Source organism: Poecilia reticulata, linkage group LG11 (assembly GCF_000633615.1).
Source record: "Poecilia reticulata strain Guanapo linkage group LG11, Guppy_female_1.0+MT, whole genome shotgun sequence".
Lineage (NCBI taxonomy): Eukaryota > Metazoa > Chordata > Actinopteri > Cyprinodontiformes > Poeciliidae > Poecilia > Poecilia reticulata.
In genome coordinates this window covers 5,851,436-5,859,530 of record NC_024341.1, presented here as the reverse complement: position 1 = coordinate 5,859,530, position 8,095 = coordinate 5,851,436, and positions in this window count along the sequence as shown.

Genomic DNA, 8,095 nt, shown 5'->3' with positions numbered 1-8,095 from the left:
TGTGTGTGTGTGTGTGTGTGTGTGTGTGTGTGTGTGTGTGTGTGTGTGTGTGTGTGTGTGAGTGAGTGAGTAATGACCTCTGCCTTTTCACCTCAGCCTTAAAAGGCATTAAACATTATCAATGGCATTCATCTAGCCAGGACTTTAAATTTACATTCATCTAGCCAGGACTTTAAACTTTGCGTAACTTTTCTTTTTTTCCTCTTTGCCGTCGACTGAACCTCTCCACTTTCTCTACTGTTTTATTCTTTATTTTACCCTTTGAAGTTCCTCTCCTCCTTTCCTGTTTTTAATCTCTGTTCAGACAAATCAGTCTGCTCTGCAGTCTAATTATTTTTCTCCAGGAAAAGCTTTTTGAGAGCACTCCAGTACTGAAAATTATTATTTTTTCCCTCCCCAGCTTTTAATCTCAACTTAAGATGCAGTTTTTTTTTTTATTTTCCCCTCAATAGACGCGTTTTCATCGAAAAGATGTTGTCCTTCTCCTCACCGTCTCTGTGGAGGATGTTGAGATGATGCAGACGTACATTTCTTTTAATTGAAACAGCAGCTTCCTCTGAAAAACATTTGGTTTTCTTAGAATTGGAAAATAAAAAGATTATTGTGATCTACTGTAGCGTTCTGCTTAGATGAGTGAACCTGCACCATTTCTTTTAAATATTTTTATATAAATTTGTGGCTGCGGTGCAGTTTGGACTTTTCCCACGAGTAGAAGATTCTTAAATCTGAGTTAGTCGTCGGTCATTAGAAGGTGGGCTGGTACATTCTCTCAATCTCTAAGTATTGCAGTGTTACTTTTCTTTAATATAATCTGTTTTAGTCAGATATTGTGCGATAAATGGACATGGAATGATAAAAATATGTGTGTGTGATTGGATTGAAATTTATTATTAAGCGATTAACGATGATATTGTTTTGTGACCATTTTCTTGTAACATAACAATAATGGCTTAATAATGCAAGAACATACTCTGAGATCAATTAAATTCTAATGAACATTTAACACTGGAACTGGACGACATTTTAATTATCCAAAACAAAAAAAAAGACAAAATGACAGAAGCAACAAATAAAATTAATTATAAAGTCTCTGTAAACAAAATTATATTTTTAAGAAAGAGTCAGCTGAGACCAAAGCACCAGACCGAGGACTTTTATCATCCAGTTTTTAGTAGGAAGAGAGAAAAGAGAATAACGATAAATCATGCAAATGGAAATTATTGAGCTCGTTTGAATTTATAATGCTATTAATTGATTTATTGCGACAGGCCTATGGACGCCTTAATGACAAAGTAAGAACTGCAATTTGTCAAGAGCCCCACTCAACAACTCCTTTTATTGCTTTTTACTCTCAGGTCAATTAGCTACGGTTCCTTGACGTATTTTACATCTTGTCATGTCATTTCCAGTAGTGTTTTCTATCGACCACCGGATTTCTTATTCTGAATCTTTAGCTAAATTCTCAGACTTCTCTTCTGATTTATTGTTAAATACTGATTAGGTCACATAGTGAGACGTGTTGGCATTCATTTCAGCATGGAAATGGACCTTGAAAGCTATTTGAAAATCTAATAACTTGACCCAAATGTTCACACAGATACTCATTGTTGTCGTTGTACGCCAGATCTTGTGCAAAAGAGTTTGGAAAAACAGATGCATTTCTTCGCAGCCCTGTCTTGCCGGATCTTTTTTTAATCCATTTTTAATATCTTTTTAAATGTGAAAATTGATTTCAGTACAGTAAATATTAATCAGATAATGCTGGAAAAGTTTTTAAACGAATGAAAGAAATCTCCGTTTCAAATATATAAGTGGTAGACATGAAATGGCAAACATAATATAAAACCATCCTATTAACCTGATGGAAGGAGCCAAATATTAAATCTCCAATATTCAGATCAAATATATATATATAAAGTGTGAATATATAATATCTAATAGTCGAGGTGTCAATTAACTTGCGTCTAATTACTGGAGGGAAAACCTTCTGGCAGAATTCGTCCTGAGTCGTTATTTATTTATGAGGGAGTCGATCTAATTCCTGTCAGGAGCAGATCAAAGTAGTGTTTGAGATAAGTGCACATAAAAAAAAAGTGGTTTCAAAGCATCTGACAGCCATCCACTTCAAGGACCAGTTTCCATAGCTACGTCAAAGCTTCATATACAGACGGAGGCATGCCACGCATTTACCTTCTAAAGTCAACATCGCCGCTCCGTGAAGATTATGTGGCTTGTTGACGTTTTCAGAGTTTTACATGCAGTTACCTTGAAGGACAACAACATGGACATCAGGAAGTTCAGATTGAGTATTTTTTGTCCACACAACCCGTGGAAGATGACTGACATCATCAGCTTCTTAAAACAGTGCAACATGATCTTACATCAAAATGTAGAAGGAAATATGTGTTTTTATTCCACATCTCCATGGCGATAGCACTTGAAGTACCACATTGTAACTCTTATCTTTGTTTTTCCTTACCTTCCTCTTTCTCCTCCCATCCTCATTATCGTCACCCTCCCTCCACCCTCCACTCCGGTTTGATGCTCTTGCATAGTTTATGCCCTGTAGCACTCGGCCTTGTGGAGACGCATATATATCTGGGATTATATAATCAGGCGCTTACGCAACGCTAAAAGAGACTGCAGGAGGCAAATTGACATACACACACTTGGAGAGATATAGAGTACGGTGGCGCCGGCGATGGTGTTGTGTGTATGTTGGGAGAGAGAGGGTGAGTGTGTGTGTGTGTGTGTATTTATCTGGTGTTTCATGTTTGGATTAAACCAAATCCCACTCCATTCTCTCTACACACAACTGTTGGCCCTTTTAAAACCCTCTGGTAAATCTCTGGTTATGGGCTTTACCTCTGTTGTGCGAAGCCAGAGTGTGTGAGTGTGTGCATGCGTGCGGGCGTGTGTGCACGTGCCCGGTTTTTACATATCGGACTTTTAGCTTCTCTTCTACGATGCAGCTCGTTCAGGTTGAGGTTGCTTGGTGTAGAACAACCTTTTTGTCCTCATTGTCTGCCAGCCTGATGCCAGTTATTATTTTGTTTGCTTTTTTTTTTGTCCAGACACGCTTCTAATTTGAGAATATTATTCATTTAATGTGCATTTTCTTAACCAGGTATCAGAAATTTCTACCACCTAACATACAGTGCTGCGGTCCCCAAACTACGGCCCGCGGGCCGGATCCGGCCCGCCTCCACATTTGGCCTTTATGTTTTCGCATCCACCTGAATAATGTGTAGATGCGCCACTGGCCCCATAAATGCTAATATTTTAACACAGACTACAGAAATGTAACATTTGTTTATTGAGATTATCAATGCTGCTAAATTTGACATAATGGTTTCAGCATACCTAAATCAAAAGATATTAAATTTAGCATTTATATGTAAGATTTTAAGGAGCTCCCAAGTTTACTTTGTAAAAGTTCAAAGAACAATACTCATAGTCAGATAGGTTTGTTACCATAGCAACCATCTTATGCTGTAAGTTTAATCTTTGAGTTTCAGCTCCGTTTCTTCACAAATATAAATTGGTAAACTGCAATTATAATGTATTGCTCTTTAGGTTTGCCAATTAAACTACTCCCCCGGTCCTAGATTTCACTAAATCTAACACAGAAGCTGTTAGAGTTGCTGATGTTTTTAGCAACAAAAGAAGCCCCTAAAGCAAATTCTGCTCCAACCCTGTATTATGTGTTAAACCCGCTGCACTGCGCAGAGATGAGCAACATCTATTCAATTCTGCTAATGTGGCTTTAGTAGCTCTTCCATTTCGTGTCTGCTGAGTTTTTAACAAGGGAACACAGAAACTATTTTGGTTGGTCGAGTTTTTCAGATGTGCGGTGGTCGCGCACATTAACTCTGTCTGACTAAGTGGACAAAGCATTTGATACGGTTTGGTGCTTAGTGTAACCTGCAAAATAATACTAGCAATAATAATATAATAATATAAAATCAGCGTGATGGTGACTGCTAGGAGAGCGCGAAAGCTCCTCACCGGGTTAAACCTGCACGATGAGATTATCGCTGGGTCGTTAACCACTAACGCACCGACCAACCGCGAACACAGACCTAAACTTTACAGGGAARATGGGGCCAAACGTTGGGCAGCGTGTTGAGATGTAAACGCTGCATGTTTTGTTGACAAATATAAATCATTCTCACCGCTCACTCAAAACCCCACTGAAAGCGCGACTACAAGTTATTCCTGCGGTTCACRTAAAGCTGCRCAMCCAGAGCTAACGTGGTGGGATAAACTCTTACCTTAATCAATAACTCCTCATAAGTGATCACAATTCCTCACAGGGAGCTGATGCGATGGGTTTAAACTCTTACCTTAATCAGCCTGTGTCCATTTTGAGTGAAAGGAGGCTCGCGCAATCCACGCTGAGGTAAACTTAATCCAGCTTCGCGTGCTGCCAGCTTTAAATGCATAAACTATAAACACATCTTCTATAACCATATCTTTTAGGAATAAATCTGCTCCGGTAGTGAAACGCTGAGTAACAGAAACGCTCGCAATCCGGCATAAAAAAAAAAAAAAAAAAGGGAGTTTGTTTTTTCTCTAAAACAACAAAAAAAGAAAAATCAAGAAAGGCTTAGCCTGGCTGTGGCGCTAGTAAAGCATGGCGGGCCGCCAGGCCTATAATAAACTGGGGGAAACCCTGACATTTTAGGGCATCAGAACGTTTACTGTTACAGTTACCGTTCGGAAACTACCACTTTTTCGTCACACTTTTTCTGTTACAAACTGACTCCGGCCCTGAAACCAGAGAAGGGAAAAGTTATGTGGCCCTCAGAGGAAAAAGTTTGGGAACCCCTGATATAGTGCATCAATCATTTACCATAATTTAGTACATGAAATTTTAACGTGGGCCAAAATCTTTCACTTGCAAGTTCTCATTGATCACAAAACTAAGATTTGTAAAAAAAAAAATTTAAACGTAACATTACATTTTATGGGTATTTTTTTATTTGTAGTTACAATTTAACAATATATTGTATTTAATGATATATTTCAAAATAATGCATAAAGTTGTCTGATCATTGCTGAAAATCAATCTATGAATTTTTGCAGATCTGATTTTAAAAAGTAATAGTTTGGCATGTTTGTCTTATTAAGAGGAAGGCAAACTGTTTTTCCTCACCCTAAATTTTCCAGATTGATTTTCTATTTTATTAGGTTGTGAAACATTTTCAGACTTTTCTCAACAATAACAATGAGATACGGCTTTGATAATTTGGCCAAATTGAATTAAAGGCCTGCTTTTGGGTATAAAGACCCAGGACGTTTGTTTTCTGTTTTTACCGTGAAATTAAGCTAAAACAAAGAATTCGCCATTGACTGTTTCAGTGGAAAACTTCACCAAAGATTTCTAAAATTAAGATGAGAAAAAATTCTCAAATGGCATCAGTCATCCAAACAAAACAAAAAAACATGCAAATTTGAATTTTTAGTGTGCATAACTAAACTGAGTAAAATTAGATACAGTGTGAAGATCACTGTATCTTTGATTTGTAGTTACAAATAAAAGATACAAACCCTGTTGTACAGAATGTTAAGTTTTTGCTGGTTCCACCAACTCAAAATTAAGACTTTTTAAGAACTCTATGGATATAATTTAAGACCTGATTCGTGACAAAGTGCATATTTTGTATGGTAGCCCAAAGTTTTTTTGCACAGAATACAAATAACATCGTATGGGTTGGCAACAGAAGTGAGCCAGTGGCAAAGATGAAAGTCGTCCAGTCATCTGGCGATAATTCACACTAAGTGTGTATGCAAAAAGCTAGCAAAAAGCTAGCTAGCAGTTGCCACAAATTCTTCTTGTTACAGAATGTTAAGATGTCTGCGTGCGACTCAAACTTTTACGTGACAGAAAAGTCCCAGGAAAGAAACAATCTACACTATACGAGACGAAACGGTCCTGCTACAACAAAATTTAGGCCCTGTGACTAACTTATTTAAGACCAACTTACATATTTTCCAATGAATTTAAGACAATCTAAGGTCTTAATTTTGCATACATGAATTTCAGACTTTTTAAGGATGCATGGACACCACCCACTAGCATAACCACCTCTGGTTGAAAAGCATTAAGATGTGTAAAAACATGAAAGCTACATTAATAAATCAAACTTCCAAATAGCAAAAGGAAAGGAAAGACACAGCTGTACTCTGCTGCTCCTTGTCAGGTTGACTGATTTTCTGTAAGAGTTGAAGGTAATCTTTTTTACCAGCAGAGACAGAAAAAAGGTGGGATAGTGTGTCAGAGTGACATTTTGGGGTTAGTTTTTCCTGCCAGTGCTTCAGACTGTGGTGTCTTTATCTCCTCCCCATCGCTGTCGCCTTCTCCTGGAGCCATCCCCATCTCTGCAGACAAACTCCACAAAAGTGAAGTAATATCCTGTAAAATTCAGCCTGGCTCAAACTATCCTCGTGACCTGTGTGTTAATGTGGCGCACTCATGGGATTTGGTACATTCTCCTTGGCAACAGCATCTATATCCAAAATGAACTTGCTCGGTAGATGTAGAAGCCCGAGGAGCGACTTCAGGAAAGAACAGAGTAACCTTCATTTGTCCACCAGCAGGGAATTAGCTTAGCTACCCAGTTAATACCAATCCAGTCAGTAAATGTGCCAACAAGGGTAATGACAGCGTTTAGCACAGCTTTTTTAAGACTGTGTGAAAAATACTGAAGGGTGCTGCTGTTGTATTGGTGGTGCTTTATTGGTCATCAACAGAATCCTACCTACATAAATTAAAATGTATTTTCTTTATTACAATGAGAATTCATTTATCAAGAAAACAAATAGTTTGAACCAAACTGACCTTGTTGCCATCAATGACAAATTGTGTTGTCGTGAAAACTTTTTGCTATTCACGCCGCTTGAAATGTTCAAAATTTTATCCCTTTAAAATTTTGAAATTCAGACTTTACTGTATTTCAATGGGGTTTTATATGAGATAAGTACAGAAATATACAAAGTATTGCATAATTGTAAAGTGGAAAAATAAGGGTACAGTTGACCGGTATACATCCACGGTTTAGTATTTACAAATTTGCTTATTTGTAGATTTTTTTTTTTTTTTTTTTTTTTTTTTTTTAAGGAAAATGACTCCAAATTTTTTGTGGGAAACCTGCAATTTTTTTTCCGTAGAGATTATTTAAAATATGTAAAAGAAATTCGGTTTGGGAAGTTGAAATACCTAGCTGCAATGCTACTTACCATGCTGTAGCCAAGCCCTGTTTACAAAACAGGTATTGCAATGTGGTAATTTAAGTAATTGCATAAAATCAGTTCTGTCATTGTCCAAATGGCTCATGATCAACAATTTTGTTTGGAGACTAAGATTCGTCACGTCATGGCCCAATGTTAATGGTTTGCTAAAGCTGTAAACAGGTGATTATAATGTGTTTTTTCTATTATTTGACCCATTTAGTCGTTTCACACACTTTAAATGGGGTTCTGTTTGTAGTTTAAACAAGACTACTCCATGTTGGCCTCTACTTTATCCCATATCCACTCAGTACACAAGTATTTTCATAAAAACCACAAGGCCAGTAAAGACGCTCTGGAAAATCAAATTTGTCTAATTTACTTACAGCCCACAAAGGCCATATGGCAACTTGCGTTTGGTTGTAAATCTGAATCTATCCTCTGCCCTCCATAAACTGTACCTTAATTTTCTGGCTTGCAGGAGAGAGTGTTAGTCGAGGGGAATAAAAACTTCAAATTTAAATTTAAATCTGGTCCTTTAAGAAGACCTTCTCATACAACGGGAAAATTATGAACCAGGAAGAGGACAGGAAAAAAGGTCTGTGAACGGGATGCAATCAGTGATCAAATGAGGCGGCGAAGGGGTGGTCGAGTGTGAAGGGATGAAGGAGAGATAGATGACGTGATGAGTAGGGGAGATGGAGACAGAGACTGAGCTGGTTGGGGGGTGGGGGGGAGTACGAGGGGTTGGGTGAATAGAGGGTACAAGGCTTTATTTAGTGCATGCCTGCAGGTGTTGCCTAGTAACAGAAAGGAAACAGATCGAGGGTAGAAAACTGGAGAGCACATCCTCCTTTATCTT